Here is a 16,821-nt window from a genome sequence, read left to right as displayed (position 1 = left end):
ATTGTTTGTTGAGCTGCCAGATAAACAATTCAGAAACAGAATATTCCTTAGGGGATTTTTCTTCTCGTCTCTTTTCTTCCTCTTTGGGTTTGTTGTAAACTGAAATAGCTCTTAATAGAGTTTTTATAACAACACTCACTAAATCCCAGGGTTGAGGGAGAGCCATTAAAGAATTAGATTTTGTTTCAAACTTTCAGATTGATATCAAAGCTAACTATAAACTTTGAACTTTATTGTAAACTCTGAACTTTAGAAATGATTTGCAAGCCGGGTGGTGGTGACGCACACCTTTACTCTCAGCACTCAGGGAGGCAGAGCCAGGCAGATCTCTCAGTTTGAGGCCAGCCTGGTCTATAGAGTGAGTTCCAGGAAAGGTGCAAAGCTACACAGGGAAACCCTGTCTTGGAAAAAAAAAAAAAAAGAACAAGAAAAAGAAAAAGAAATGATTTGCATACTTCCTGTCTTATTGAGAGCCTTTCTAATAGTTCTAAGAAAGTAGTCCTATAGAATGTAAGTTTATATTATGGTAGATATTGTATAACTCTTTCTAATAGTTCCAAGAAGTATATCTATGAAAAATAAGACTAAGTTCTGCTAAGAGATTCTTTCTAGTGTAAGTTAGTTCTGCTAAGAGTCTTTATAGTTCTAAGAAATCTCCTCCATATTTTCTAAGGTAGTCCTATAGAGTTTTCTTATGAATATAGGCTTGTAAGAAGTATAAATAAGAATATGGGGTTTGGGGATTTAGCTCAGTGGTAGAGCACTTGAGCGCAAGGCCCTGGGTTCAATCCTCAGCTCCAAAAAAAAAAAAAAAAAAAAAGAATATGTTGAATGTGAATTTGTTAAGTATAATGTTGAATGTGAGTGTAAACACTTACGGAAGCTAGCTTAAAAAGTGTAAATATGTGTAGTGATAATAGTAAATATGTAAACTGATGATAGTTCAATTAAGAGTTGTAAAGATGTATGGTGATGTTTATACCAGGATTATGTTAAGGTTAAGGAATCAGAGTTTGGTAAAAAGCTAAGGAAATCTTTAAGTTAGATGTAGTTTATTGGATGCAGTTTATATCAAGAGTTTTAGTTGAAAAGGGGCTTGGCACAGCTAAAATTGTTATGGACATCTTAAGACCCATTCCAAAAAAGATATGCCATCTTTATTGTCCTCTACTCCTGTACTTGGAGGTATGGCAGGTATGGAGATCGCTGTGTAGGTTGTAAGCTCAATAGGAACCTGGGCCAGAGCTGAGTTAAGCTCAATACTCCCTCCTATCAGAGGCTGAGAGCCAAGGATGAGTAACTTTCTCTTGATAGCTTCCAGCCTAAGACAGAGTATGCTTGATGGAAAGCATATCTCCTTGATGGGTAATGGAAGAAACAACCATAGAGAGCAATCTAAGACAGACCTCAGTCTATCTGATGGAGCCTGAGGGGCTCTTTAAAAAATTAAGAGGAGGGACCTGTGGGAGCTCACAAAAGTTTTCTAGTGAGATCTGAGCTTGCTTTACCCAGCAGAGCTGCAGGGGATGGCTTGACCATGTGCAAGGTCACCAGGTATTTGGGATAGTCTACACTTGGCTGTGCTGGGGGAGGTCTTTTGCCTCACCCCTTGGTATTCCTTTAAAAAGCCCTTTAGGGGAAATCCAGTTATTGTAGTCTTATGTAGATGCTGATGCAGATGAAAACTTTTGTACTTGTGCATGGACCTATGATAGCAACACCAGCCACCCTCTCCTTGTTGCTGCTGATCTAGAAGCATAATAAAGATAATTAATCCCACCGGGCAGTGGTGGCACATGCCTTTAATCCCAGCACTTGGGAGGCAGAGCCAGACGGATCTCTGTGAGTTCGAGACCAGCCTGGTCTACAGAGCAAGATCCAGGACAGGCTCCAAAACTACACAGAGAAACCCTGTCTCGGAAAACAAAAACAAAATAAAAAATTAATCCATAACAATGCAGTGTATAAAGCACTATGTTAGCCATGGAAATGTTATCAAATTGAAATTCCACCCACTAGACCCAAATCTTCTCCTGTCAGTAAGTAAAGATCATGCCTTATGATTATGGAATATCCAAATGGACAAGCTTGTGACAATATTTGGAGGCATGGAAGGACACAGAGATGAAGTTCTTTCTGAGTGCTGATTATGATCTTTTGGGTGAAAAAATAATGTCTTGTGGTATGGCTAACTCTCTTAAAGAGAATGATGAATGTGATTAAGGAATCTTATGATTATAACCCAAATAAAACTAACAGGCCATTTATATCCCAGAAAACCCACTTTCCTGACTTTTCTACCAGAGACATACATAGGAATTATGTTGATTGTGTGTGATGGTTAGGTGATTTGATACTTTCCAAGTCTTGTGAAAATGCCATTGTATGCTGGAAACCTGGCAAAATGGAGGATGATACAGATAAAATTAAACCTAGTGAGTCTAATGTAACTATTCTTGGGCAATTTTATTACAGCCAATGTGACATTTGGTACATGAGGTTTTCTATGGGTTTCTGGCAAAAGGTAGAACATACTTTTACGTTTGGAATTGTCTTCTGAAACACCGTGTAGTTCTAGCCTTTCCTGTTCTGTCCATGCTCCTTGTCCTCAAACACTGGTTGTCTTGGTCCTGTGTTGATTACTTTGGCTGCCTCCTGGGCGCTGCACATTATCTACAGTGTTATAAAAGCAATGGGCAGTTAGGTGTTGGTAATGTTACATTCCTAATGCCTGTTCCTAAGATAGTGTTTTAAATGTGTTTATCATCTTACCTAGCTTTTTTTCTGGAAAAACTTAGAGAAAAATCAATATGGAAGGTAAAATAACTATTATCTAAAACATTAAATTCTGCTGCAATTTTGTCAGGCAATTAACTGAGTGATTTCTCTAACAAAGCTTTGAAGAGCATCCCACTCTTGGTGTCTAAAGTAGAGAAAAGTACTGTAACGCCATCCATGAAATGTTGCAGAGCCTTATTTTCTCACGATGCCAAGGAAATATTGCTTTTATTTCTACTTACAAATCAGTAAAATAAGATGCAAAACTTAGTCAAGAGGGCCATGAAGGCTGGAGCTGAGGCTTCTCTAAGTAGAAAGCTGTTTTAGGATTACCTGAATGCCTTAGTGTTTGGTGTTGTGTTGATTTTATGTTTTCAACCATGTTCACACAGATGCTGGCATTGGGTAATCAGCTCGGCAAACTTTATGTCTGGGATTTAGAAGTAGAAGATCCTCATAAAGCCAATGTACAAAACTGACTTACCAGAAATGTGGTGCTCTTATCTGACAAACCAGCTTTAGCAGGGATAGCAGCATCCTCATAGCTGCCTGTGATGACGCCAGCATTTGGCGTTGGGATCGACTTCGAAAAACTGTTTTTTCCCAGTGAAAATTAGAATATGTTGTCTTTGTAAAATAGAATTAATGTATCTTGTTAGTAAGGGCACATAGAACATTGAGACTTGTTTTTCAGCATCCAATCAGACTGAGCTGAATGTAGTGATGTTTACATTCTTTGTACCGTCTTCTTGCTCAGACTTTACTGCTTTTAATACAAATTTATTTTTGTAAAAAAGAAAAGAAAATTAAAAGCCCTTTGGTAGAGACAGAAGGGGCTAGTGGGTTTAGACCCAGGCCCTCCCAAGGCTATCCTGTGTTCTCGTGTTTTCTCTCTCTCTCTCTCTCTCTCTCTCTCCAAATTCCTCATTTCTCCCTGCTCAAGAGTACCCTGGGAGAATAAGGGGGAGCAGGTCTCCCTCAAGTGGCTAATATTTACATCAGGTAGGGTCTGAGTTCTCATAATCAACTCACCAGCCAAGCTGGATCAATTCATTCTACATTCTGTATATACACACTAGTCTATCTCTTCCAAGTTTTTTTCATTTATCCTATAGGCAACATAACTTGGAAACTTACTCTCAATAGCTGGCACTGCTTATCCCTTTTTCTCATGTCCCTTTCCGCTCAACTTCTTCCAGTATTGGCACAACTATTAGAAATGAGGGCATTGTGGGTTTCTGTGATTCTGCTTTGTTCCCTGTTCCTAGACTGTTCCCATTAACTACTGATATCATCTATTTATTTGCATTTCGCCTAGACTCTTGTAGTTAAAATCATTCTCTCCAGAACAGTTATGCAAATTTGGAATGTCATGAACTACTGTGACTCTTTCAGGACAGTCACAAGGTGCATTGGAAAGGCAACATCCTGTTCTTAAAAGCCTGAATTCATGGTCACACTTGAAACATCAAAGGCTTTAGGGGCTGAATCAGGTTCACTGTGTATTTTGAACAACATCCCCTCTGGCTCACCCAGAGGAGAGTCATCAGGGGGAATTCTCCTAATGCAATAGCCATTCCATCCATAGCTCTGAGACAGTGAAACTAGAGGCAGCCAGCAATGTGGTTTGTATAAGGAAAGCAAGGAGAACGGGTAGCACATGTGTTCCCGAGGTCGTGCCCAGAGTTATGTAGTGAACTATCCATTGGTCTTGCCACAGTGGGTCAGGTTCTCCAGGGCTTTGCCACAAGGAGAACTTGTAAGTGCTATTCTCAGGCCTTGTCCCCTGAAGAAGTCACATGGCTCCTGCCATAGAAAGGTGACTAATACATAGGGAGTTGGAGGAACTGGTTAGTGGTTAAGAGCACATACTGCTCTTACAAAGGACAGGAGTGTCAATCCCAGCACCCATGTCAAGCAGGTGGATGTGAGGTTGAAGCCACCTGGTCTACATAGCAAGTTCTAGGACAATGAGGGCTACATAATGAGACCCTGTCTCACAAAAATAAATAGAAAATAAAGTCAGTAGTAGCACTATCATTTTAATAGATAACTGGAAACATATGACATTCATGTTTTTTAAGATTTTATTTTTATTTATGTGTGTTTATATTAGTTACTGTTTTAAGGTTTTCTTTTCATTGTTTTGAAACAGGGTCTTTAATTTTTCAAAGCCTTCCTCCAATAAGTAACATACTTCCTCCAATAAGGCCACACCTCCTAACCTTCCCAAGCAACACCATCAATTGGAGACCAGGTGTCCAAACATCTGAGCTTATTGGAACTATTCTCATTTAAACCACCATCCTGTGTGTCTCTGTAAATGTATGCCACAAGTGTGACAGTGACCAAGGAGGCCAGGAGAGAATGTTGGCCCCTCTGGAGCTAGAGTTATAGGCAATTGTAAGCTGCCCAATAAGGTCCTGTTGTTCTCTGGAAGAGTAGGAAGCATTTAGTAAAGTACTTACTGCAGACCCAAGGACCTGAATTGAACCCTCGGAATCCACAGGAAAAAGCTGGAAGTGACAGCCAGAAAGTAGGTGGAAGTGGGGAATCCTGTGGAAGAAGGGGAGGAAGAACTGTAGGAGCCAGAGTTGTCAAGGACAGCACGAGAACATGGCCCACAGAATCAACTAACCTGGGTTCATAGGAGCCCTCTGAAAACCAGGGAGCCTGCGTGGGACTGACCTAGATCCTCTACATATATGTGACAGCTGTGTACCTTGTCTTCTTGTGAGACTCCTAACAATGGGGATAGGAGCTGTCCCTAACTAACGCTTTGGCTGGCTCTTGGGAACCTATTCCTCACACTGGGTCACCTTGCCCAACCTTAATACATGGGAGGTGCCTAGTGTTACTGCAATTTGATATGCCATGTTTGGTTGACATCCATGGGAAGCCAGACTTTTTCTAGAGAGAAATGGAAGAGGAGTGGATGGGGGGAGGGCTTGGAGGAGAGGATGCAGGGAAACAGTGGTTGGGATGTAAAAAATAATAATAATAAAAATAAAACAAAAAAATCTCGGAGTGGTCAGATGGTGCACACCTTTAACTGGAGCGCTCAGGAGGCAGAGAGTTTGAGCCAGCCTGGTCTATATATCAAGTTCCAGGCCAGCTGGGGCTACATGGTGAGACCCTATCTTAACAAAACAAAGAACAAAAAAAGCTGGGCATAGAGGCTCATGCTTGTGACTCCAATGCTGGGGAGGCAGAGACAGACATCTCTGGGCTCACTGGCCAACCACTCTGTCCTAAGCAGGGAGCCCCAGGTGCCAGTGAGGAGAGATGGCTCATCTGGTAAAGGCTCAATGACTTGAGTGTGATCCCAGGTCCCACTTGATGGAATGAGAAAAACAACTCTTTCAAGTTGTCCTCTGACTCCCACATATACACAGCAGCACACCTATATCCTCAGTAAATAAATAAATAAGGAAATAGATGTGAAACATTTCAAACAAACCAGCCAAACAAAGGTGGGTGGCTCTTGAGGAATGTAACACCTGATACACACATGTACCTGCACACACAGAAACAAATACATAGTTACTCTGGAAACCTACAAAAAAGCTACAAGTCCAAAATTAAGGTGTCAATACAGCCAGCCATGCTTGCTCTCTCTCTCAAGACTTCATTTATAGGGAAGGGGCAGGGTCTCACTATATAGCTCAGGCTGGCCTTGAACTTGTTATGGAACCCAGAAGTCCTGATCCCTCTTCACCAGTTTCCCACATTCTGGGATTACAGATATGTGCCATTATGGCCAGCTCTCTGAGGAATCCTAGGGAAGAAAGGAATCTTTCCTGATCGCTGAGGCTCCAGGCAACTTCTACATTCTTTGGCATTCTGTGTGTGCCACACAGCTCACTGTTTCCATGACTACATGGCCTCATTCCTTCTGTGTGTCTCTGTCTCCTAATCTCCCTCTTCTTTCCTTTATAAAGACACCAGTCTGGGCTAGAGAGATGGCTCAGCAGGCCACTAAAGGCACTACCACCAAGCCTGATGATCTGGGTTCAATCCCCAGGACCCTCACGTTGAAAGGAGAGAATCAACTTCTACAGGTTGTCTTCTGACCTCTACATGTGCTGTGGCACCAGTGATCATCTCCCTCCCTCTCTCTCTCTCTCTCTCTCTCTCTCTCTCTCTCTCTCTCTCTCTCATGCACACACACACACACACACACACACACACACACACACACACACACACATTAATTAAAAATGTTTAAAAAGATGGCAGTCATTAAAGTAGGTCCTATCCTATTCAACTGTGATCTCATCTTAACTGAACTACAGCTATAAAAACCTATTTCCAAATGTGGTACTCAGAGGTCCCACAGATAAAAATAGACATATTTTAAGGAGAGAGCATATGATTTTCTACTGCTGTACAAAGAATCCTCATAAACTTAACAAGTAAAACAACAGATCATTAGGTCACAAGTCTAGACAGGCTCAGACGGTTCCTCTGCTTCAGATTTCACAAGGCTGAAATCTATTTGCTGGCTCTTGTCTAGCCGGTTTGGGGTAGCCTTTACTTCCTTGCCCATTTAGGCTCTTGGCAGAATTCAGTTCCATGCAGTTTTAGTTCTTAAATCCTGAATTCCTTGCCACTGAATTCCATTTCCACTTGTCCTGGAACTCACTCTGTAGCCCAGGCTGGCCTTGAACTCACAGAGATCCTCCTGCCTCTGTCTCCTGAGTGCTGGGATTAAAGGCGTGTGCCACCACTGCCCAGCCTGAGTAATTCTTTTTTATGTATAGGTGTGAAGGAAGGAGGAAGTTATGTCACTGGGGGTGGGCTTTGGAGTTTCCAAGTCCCAGTGGCTCTCTCTTCCTGCTGTCCATGGATCAAGATGTAGAACTCGAAGCTACCATGTCTGCCTATGTGCCACCATACTCCTTATCACGGTGACAATGCACTAAACCTCTGAAACTGTAGCCAGCCCCAATTAAATGCTTTTATATATATATATATATATATATATATATATATATATATATATATATATATATATATATATATATATATATGAGGTGCCCATGGTCATGGTGTTTCTTCACAGCAATAGAGCGCTGACTAAGACAGAGACCATCTTGCTGGAGTAGGCCCTCTTCTTCTACCATGTGGGTCCTGGGGATCAGACTCAGTCCACCAGGCTTTATTTGATTTATTTCCCAAATGTTTTCTAGTGTGTTTGCTTCCTACTGCTGCTTCCACCCTATACTGCCCTTCCAGGACTCAAAACATTTCTTTTTGAAGCAAACCCTTTAGAGATCCTTAAGTGATACAGGAAACATCATGATACATTTACAAAATGTCAGTATCAGGCTGCTGCTTCAAATCCGAAGTGATGTTTAGATGTAAAATGAATTTCAGTTGCTGTAGAAGACATATGAGTGATAAACTCTTTCAGTCTTTGTCCGAAAATGTCTTCATTCATCTTTTCAATACAAAATTTAGTCTCATGATGTGGAGGCTGTAAAAATATGCCACTCCAATATCTTGCTCCAAGGAACTCAGCCTGCTGTCTTCAGAATCTACCAAGGCAGCAGCTGCAGACAAGAGTCCTTCACAAAGGCCGCTGGTAGCAGCCAGTGACTAAACACGGCATGGCTATCAAGGCAGCTCCATTTCTACAGGACGTGTTTCCTCTGGTGCGTAGTTTGGGTCTGAGGCTGCCTCGTGTCTGACAAAGCGTTCCCGAACGGCACTGCAGTCTAATGGTCAGTGTCTGAAGGCTCCTCCCCTTTCACTCTCACAGACATCTCCCTGATCAGTCCTGCATGGCCAATCCTATCCTGGCTTCTGTTTCAGAGGGCCTAGACTAACACACTTCTTTAGTAAGTTACACTAATATAAAATGCATACAATAGAAGTCTCAGATCCATCCCTGCCCACATCTACCACCTCCACACACAAACAAATGCATTGTTTCTATCAATCTATTTTTATATCTTTTTGATTTGCTATGGAAATATAATAAAAGCGAGACATACTGTTTTGTTTTATTTTTATTTGAGATATAACCTTTGCCTCCAATTGCCACTTTTACTGCCTCAGCCTTCCAAGTGCTGGGATTTTAGGCACCCACAACCATATTTCACTTTCTTTTCCTTTTTTTTTAAGTTTGGGGGTCTCTTTAATAAGAAGGAAACTGCATTTCAAATATAACATTGATATAAATCAATACTTATTTAGAATAAGAAATAACTTAGCAGGGCGGTGGTGGCACACACCTGTAATCCCAGCACTTAGGAGGCAGAGGCAGGTGGATCTCTGTGAGCTCGAGGCCAGCCAGGTCTACAGAGCTAGTCCAGGGCAGGCTCCAAAGCTACAGAGAAACCCTGTCTCGAAAAACAAAAACAAACAAACAAAAACTTTAAGACATCCAAATAGTATAAAATTACAAAATTTAGAAAAAATATTCTTTTTTTTGGGGGGGGGGACTGAGAATTGAACCCAGGGCCTTGCACTTGTTAGGCAAGTGCTCTACCACTGAGCTAAATCCCCAACCCGAAAAAATATTCTTTAACAAATACCCAGTGAGACTGAAATGTTAGTTGTTGCTTTCATAATCTTTTTTAAATTTTATATAAGAGATTTTCTAGACATTTTACGTATCAGCCACGGATTCCCCTGTCCTCCCTCCTCCCACCCCCAGCCTTCCCTCCCAATCCAACCCCCCATTTCCACCTGGGGCTTGGCCATGGATCTCTGCATCTGCTTCCATCAGTCACTGGATGAGAGTTCTATCATGACAGTTAGGGTGTTCGGCCATCCGATCACCAGAGTAGTTCAGCTCAGGCACTCTCTCGACCATTGCCAGTAGTCTATAGTGGAGGCATCTTTGTTTCTTTTCCTTTCTTACATAAAGGGAACAGACTATAAATATTTCTCTTAGCATTATTATTACTATTACTATTATTATTATGGGGTTTTGAGACAGGGTCTCTCTGTGTAGCCCTGGATATCCTGTGACTTGCCCTATAGACCACGCTGGTCTTGAACTCTGCCTGCCTGTGCTTCCCAGGTGCTGTGATTAAAGGCATGCACCACCACACTTGACTTCTCTTAGTTATATATATTTTATCTTTTAAATCTCAAGCTTGTTTTGTTTTTTTGTTTTTGTTTTTGTTTTTTTTTTGAGACAGGGTTTCTCTGTGTAGCTTTGCACCTTCCCTGGACCTTGCTTTGTAGACCAGGCTGGCCTCGAACTCACAGAGATCCGCCTGGCTCTGCTGGGATTCAAGGCGTGCACCACCACTGCCCGGCCATGTATGAGTGTTTTAACTGCTTGCATGCAGGATACCTGCAGAGGTCAGAAGAGGGCGTCAGATCCCCTTGGACCTGGAATTGCTGTTGGTTGAGCCACCAACTGGGTGCTGGGAACTGAAGCAGGCCCTCTGTAAGAACAACATGTGTTCTTAATGGCTTAGCCGTCTCTGCAGCACCCAAAGTACCGGTATTTTTAAGATCTCTGTATTTGTGGTTATTCCCTCCAATCTATTATTCTTAAAAAACTGCATATATGTGTGTGAGTAAGTGCATGTGTGTACTAGTGGCCTCCTAGAGCTGCAGTTATGGGCAGTTGTGAGCAGCTTGCTGTTGGGGAGTAATCTTTCCGTACACTGTGAAGATTTGTCACTCAGATTGGTTTAATAAAAAGCTGAACAGCCAATAGCTAGGCAGGACTTCTGGAGCAGAGAGGACTCTGGGAAGAAGGGCAGAGATGAGAGAGATGCCAGGAGCCACAGAGGAAGCAGCATGGGCAAGACAGAATAAAGGTAACTGAGCCATGTAAAAGAATATAGACTAAAAGATATGGGTTAATTTACGTTATAAGAACTAGTTAGAAACAAGCCTAAGCTTTGGGCTGAGCTTTCATAATTAATAATAAGTCTTAGTGTGGTTTTTTTGGGAGTTGGCAGGCAGGACAGAAAAATCCACTGACAGCTTGCCATGGTGCTTAGATCCCAACGTAAGTCCTTTAGAAGAGCAGTAAGTACTCTTAACATTGAGTCATCTCTCTAGTCCTAGATTTTCTTTTCAAAAATATTTTTTATTTTACATGTGCGTGCGTGTGTGTGTGTGTGTGTGTGTGTGTGTGTGTGTGTGTGTATACAATGGTGCAAGTATGGAAGTAAAAATCAACTTTCAGGAGCCAGTTCTCTCCTTCTATCACGTGTCCTAGAGATTGAACTCAGTAGCTTTGGAAGTAAACATCTTTACCTACTAAACATTTCATCAGCCCATGCTTTTGTGTGTGTGTGTGTGTGTGTGTGTGTGTGTGTGTGTGTGTGTGTGTAGGTTTTATAAGTGCGCACACTGAGTTGATTTCACACTCTTTGAATTCTTAGCCTCCTGTCTCTACTCTAGTCCTTTCACTCATTATGTCTGCAGATTTGTGCTAGTGGTGGATTGCCTTCCTGTCAGCTTTTGAAATATTTCATTGTAAGTTTGACAATGGCAGGATCTCCTTGCATTTAGTTTTGTCAGGTGTATCAGTTAGGGTGCAGTAAGGAGACAGAATCCATATCAGTAATTTGAACACAGCTTATGTAAAGAATTATTAATTAAAGACTCAGTAAAAGGATAGAGGGCTAGGAAGATGGCTCAGTCATAAGACATTTGCCTGAAAGTTTAAGGAGCTGAGTTCAGATCCCCCATGCCCCTCTAAAAAGGCAATGGTGGTTGTGTCTATTTGTAGTCCCCATGATAGTGAGATAAGAGGCTGAGACAGGCTGACCCCACACACCATTGGCCAGGCAGCCTTGCCTACTTGGGAAAGTTCTACCCCATGAGAGACCTTGTCTTAAAATAAAAAAAAGGTGGAAGACTTCTGAGAGCCTGGCTTCTGTCTTTGTTGGGTTTCTATTGCTGTGAAGAGACACCATGACCACAGCAACTCTTCTACAGAAAACACTTACATTTCAGAGGTTCAATCCATTATCATCAGGATGGGGGGAGCATGACAGCATGCAGGTAGATGTGGTACTGGAAAGGTAGCTGAGAGTTCTACATCTTGCAGGAAACAGAAGTTAACTGAAACACTGGACAATATCCTGAACATAGGAAACCCAAAGGCCTGCCATCAAAGTGACACATTTCCTCCAACAAGGCCATACCTACTCCAACAAAGCCATACCTCTTAATAGTGCCACTCTCTATGAAATTATGGGAGTCAATTACATTCAAACTACCACAGCATCCAAATTTGTTTTCTAACTTATACACACACATGCACACACCTGCATGAACCCTCCCCACCCCACCCCCAGCACACCTACCTACAAAGGATGATTGACAGAAGACTAAAAGAGTGGAAGAAGCAGCTGCCTCTAGACTTGAGGGATAGATCCAAGGAAGGCCAACAGCTGGACACTGGCCTGCCCCATCCGGGCTAACATTCACAGTGATTGACAGTATAGCTTGTAGCTACTTGGACATTGGAAAAGTCCTCCAAGGGGTAGCAGGGTAAAGCTGGGTAAGGCTAGAGTGAGGGAGCTCCTTGCCAGGATAACTAGTGACCTGCTGGCACTGGGAAGCTAGAGCTGATGATCAGGAGCTGCCTGCTTAGGTGCATGTCACCAAGTATCCTGTACATTGCTAACAAGGATGGTATCTTCTGGGATACTGGCAATCACTGAATGGTGGGTGTCACTAGGTCTTCTACATACCACTCGGACCTCAGATGCCAGGAAAAGGAACCAAGCCAAACTCGAAAGACAAGCTCCTGCCACTACTGGGCTGTGTACTGTTCTTCCAGCACCCTCACCTGACCAAGCTCGACATTGAGAGACCTGGCAACTGCTTACAGTGGCAATATCACAAAGCAAGCAAAAAAGGGCCAACTGGGAACTGTGAGGCCACAAACTGATAACTGGCATCACTCATTCTCAAGGGGGAATCAATTGGATGGAGTGGACTTAAAATACTGACTTCACAGCTTGGGATGACCGAACGACATGGGTAGTGTAAATTAGAAGAGGCAAGTTTTGGAAATTTTGAATATTGACTTTTTAGGGAAGATTCCTTTCCCCTTAAGCTTCTCATATACCAATTCCTGCTTGTAAATGAGGTCCCACCTCATGTGGTATCATTACATAAATCATTGCCATACACAATATGGATGTAAGAGCCTTGCATTTTAGAGTTGGGGATGTGCCTCGGTTGGTAGAGTGCTTAACTGGCATGCATGAAGCCCTGGGGTCTGTTTCTAGCACTGCATAAACTGGGCATAGTTGTACATGCCTGTAATCTCAGCCACTTAAGGGGTAGAGTCAGGAGGATCAGAAGTTCAAGGTCACCCTTGGCTATACAGTGAGTTAAATAAAGAAGCCAGGAAAAATAAAAATAAAAAAACCCTTCTATTTTAGTATTGAAGGATCTGTTCTGCAGATTAATTCAACTAATGGAAACTGACCTAGAATCTCTCACTGCTAAAACACTGACTTCCTTCTATGGACCCAAAATTAGATGACTCAGTGGCTAGAGGTGCTTGATGCACAACCCTCGTGGACTGACTTCCGTCACTAGAACCCACACAGGAGGAAGGAGAGAAGCAGTTCCCAAAAGTTGTCCTCTAACCTGATCTCCACATGCATGGCCCCCACAATCATGATAAAATAATTTTCAAAAGGAACAAGAAATCTTAAAAAACCAAGCACAAACCAAGAATAATTGAGAGGATAATCAGCACACTTGCTGGGATGGAGCTCAGAAAGATGCTTTCTTAGCATGCACAAAGCCTGGGTTCCATACCCAGTACTGAATAAACCAGGTGTAGTGGTGCCTGTAATCCTAGCACTTGAGAGATAGAGGCAGGCTCAGAGTCTTCCTTGGCTACATAGAGAGTTTGAAACCAGTCTGTACCACACGAGACATTCTCTTTTCTTCTTTCTCTGCCTATCCCCCCTTTTTTTTGAGACAGGGTTTCTCTATGTAGCCCTGGAGGTCCTGGAACTAGCTCTGTAGACTGGGCTGGCCTCAAACTCACAGAGATCTACTCTGCCCTGAGTGCTGGGATTAAAGGTGTGTGCCACCACTGCCCGGCTATAAGACTCTATCTCAAAAAGAATCCAAAACTAGATCTTTGCAATCTTCAAAAGCTCAAGCAGAAGGGGAAGGGTTCCCAGGAGTACAAGGCCAGCCTGGACTACATAATGAGTTCCAGGCTACCTGGGCTAGAGAGTTGAGACATTACGTAAAAGAAAGTGAACAACCAAAATAAATAGCACTCTCCCCAAATGGAAGAAGCTGAGTGTGCGCGTCAGCTCTACAAGCTATTCTCATTCCTGGGTTTGTGTGACTTCCATTCCTAGAACCCGCATAAAGGGAGGAAGGAGACAAGCAGTCCCCAAAGTTTCCTGGGGTCTGAGCTCCATGTGTACCCCTCAATAATGATACAAATCATTCTTAAAAATATCAGGGTGTCTCAAAAAAATCAAACACAAGCCCAAGAAGAACCAAGAAAGACCATTGGCACACTTGCTGGGATGGAGCTCAGGGAGCTACTTGCCTAGCACTCCTTGCCTAACACCCTATAATCTGTAATCTGGACACTGAAGAAGCAAAGTAGGAGAACCACCTCAAGTTCAAGTCAGTCTGGGCAAATTCCAGGGCATCCAGGATGATTTGCAAGATTCTGTCGCAAACAAATGAAATAATCAAGCCAAACCCCAAATTAAAGACTATATGGTCAGTGGTGGTGGCGCACGCCTTTAATCCCAGCACCTCGGGAGGCAGAGGCAGGTGGATCTCTGTGAGTTAGAGGCCAGCCTGGGCTACAGAGGGAGTTCCAGGACAGGCTCCAAAAGCTGCAGAGAAACCCTGTCTCGAAAACAAAACAAAACAACAACAACAACAACAACAAAAAGACCATGTGTGATAACCCAGAGATAGTCTAGAGGAAAGTACACAATAAAACTGGAGCTTTCCAAAATGAAATGAAGCATATACATAATCACTAAAACTTTTACAAACCTTGGAATAAGTGAAAGAAAAGAATGGCTACACCTAAGAATGAAGGCATAGTCTAGTACTAAAATGTTTAGTCAGAATACATAAATACACATGCAATCTATAAGATTTGGGATAGCATGCTCTCACAATGTTCACTGCTGCAATTCTGCCATAAACACAAATGAGAATCAGTCCAGTAGATTCTTTCAAGAGTATATTGCATGGAAGTAAATATATATATATATATATATATATATATATATATATATATATATATATATATATTCTGGGTGTGGTAGTGTATATCTGTAATCCCAGTACTTGAGAGGTAGAGACAGATCAGGAGTTCAAGGCCAACCCTTCCTATATAGCAAGTTTGAGCCTGAGCTACATGAAACCCTATCTCAAAATAAGTCCAAAACTAAACCAAATAGAGATATGGCAGATCCAGGTGTTGAAATAGCCACGTGACAGTGATTCTCCATGGATCGAGATAATGAATGGAATAATAGATGAAATTTTGTCAGAGGTTAAGAAGATACCAGTCTTCCAGATCCTAGGATCTATCAATAGCACAGACATAGTGGAGGCTGTCCTCGAATTTACCATGTAGCCGAGGATAACTCCTGACCTCCCAAATACTGGGATTACAGGTACGCACCACCATGCTTATGTCTCCCTGTGCCTTCACCTGGGTCTGTTTTACTTGCTGCAACTCTTCTTTGAGAACCCCATACCAAGTTCTTGGCTATTATCTTGCCATTCCTTCTGGGCACCTTTTTTCCTCTTAACCCTCATGCTTAAGCCAACATTAGAATACCTTGGGCTCAGCTGGGCGGTGGTGGCACACGCCTTTAATCCCAGTACTCGGGAGGCAAAGGCAGGCAGATCTCTGTGAGTTCGAGGCCAGTCTGGGCTACAGAGTGAGTTCCAGGACAGCCAAGACTGTTACACAGAGAGAAACCCTGTCTCGAAAAAAAAAATTGTAATAAAATTAAATTAAATTAAAATATTTTAGGCCTTGGAGATGGCCAAGCCTGATACCCTGGGTTTGATCCCTAGTACCCACAAATCTAATATTGCTGAGGTTGGATGTGGAATTAGAGAAAGGATAGAGTGTGCTCATGAAAGAGAAAGACAGCAGGAAGCATGACCCTATCCAGGAGCACTGCCAGTACCTATGGCATGGGAGGGTGACCCAGCTGAGAAGAGCTCTTCGAAGGATCTTTTAATATTGGTTGGGAAAAGGGTTATTAGAGAAACAGAAGTGAGCATTTATTGAGCACTGTATTAGTTACGTTACTTGTTGCTGCAATATAATACTTAATGAAGGAAGGGTTGATTTCTGGTTCACAGTTTGAGGGCACAGTCTATCTTGGTGGGGAAGAGATGACAGCAGGTCACACTGCAGCTGTAGCGTGGAAGCAGAGGGTGATAAACACTTGTGCTCAGCTTGTTTTATTTTTCTCATTTTATTCAGTCTGGGGCCCCACTCCATGTGCTACCCACATTTAAGGAGGGTCTTCCCACCTTATATAGAAATTCCCTTACAGACATGCCCAGAAGCTTGTCTCCTGGGTGACTCTATACACTGTCAAGTTGATAATTGACATTAACCATCACAAGCAGTTATATGCCAGCCACTGTTGTAAGTACTTTATATGTATTATTTTGTTAAAAATCAAATCAAATAACTCCTTAAGATAATAAAGAGTATGATTATTCCTGTTTTACTTTTGAGATTGAAGTATGGGGTAGGCAAACTACTTGCTTAAATGGATCAGGATTTAAACCCAGACAATTGGACTGGCAAGTTTTTTAAATGAGTATTTTATACGTGATGCATGGTTGTATACATCATGGAACACGTAGAGGTCAACCACTGTGAAGTGGTTCTGGCCCACTTCTATGTGGGTTGCAGGGCTCAAACTCAGGCCATTAGGCTTGCACAGCAAATGTTGGACCCACTGAGCCACCATGATGGCCCCAAATCTTTTTCTTCTATGTTCTGCTGCAGTATGGCAAAGCCTTCACTTAATTCATTTATTCATAAGTAAATAATGAACTAAGTGATGTAGC

The 16,821-nt window shown here is 42.3% G+C and overlaps 1 pseudogene; it reads left to right on the top strand.

Moving 5' to 3' along the window:
- Positions 1-1,187: 1,187 nt before the first annotated feature.
- On the top strand, positions 1,188-3,388 carry LOC118573967 (annotated as a pseudogene).
- The last annotated feature ends 13,433 nt before the right edge of the window (positions 3,389-16,821 follow it).

The sequence above is a fragment of the Onychomys torridus genome, chromosome X (assembly GCF_903995425.1).
Source record: "Onychomys torridus chromosome X, mOncTor1.1, whole genome shotgun sequence".
Taxonomy (NCBI): Eukaryota; Metazoa; Chordata; class Mammalia; order Rodentia; family Cricetidae; genus Onychomys; species Onychomys torridus.
This window is presented reverse-complemented; position numbering and strand designations above follow the sequence as displayed.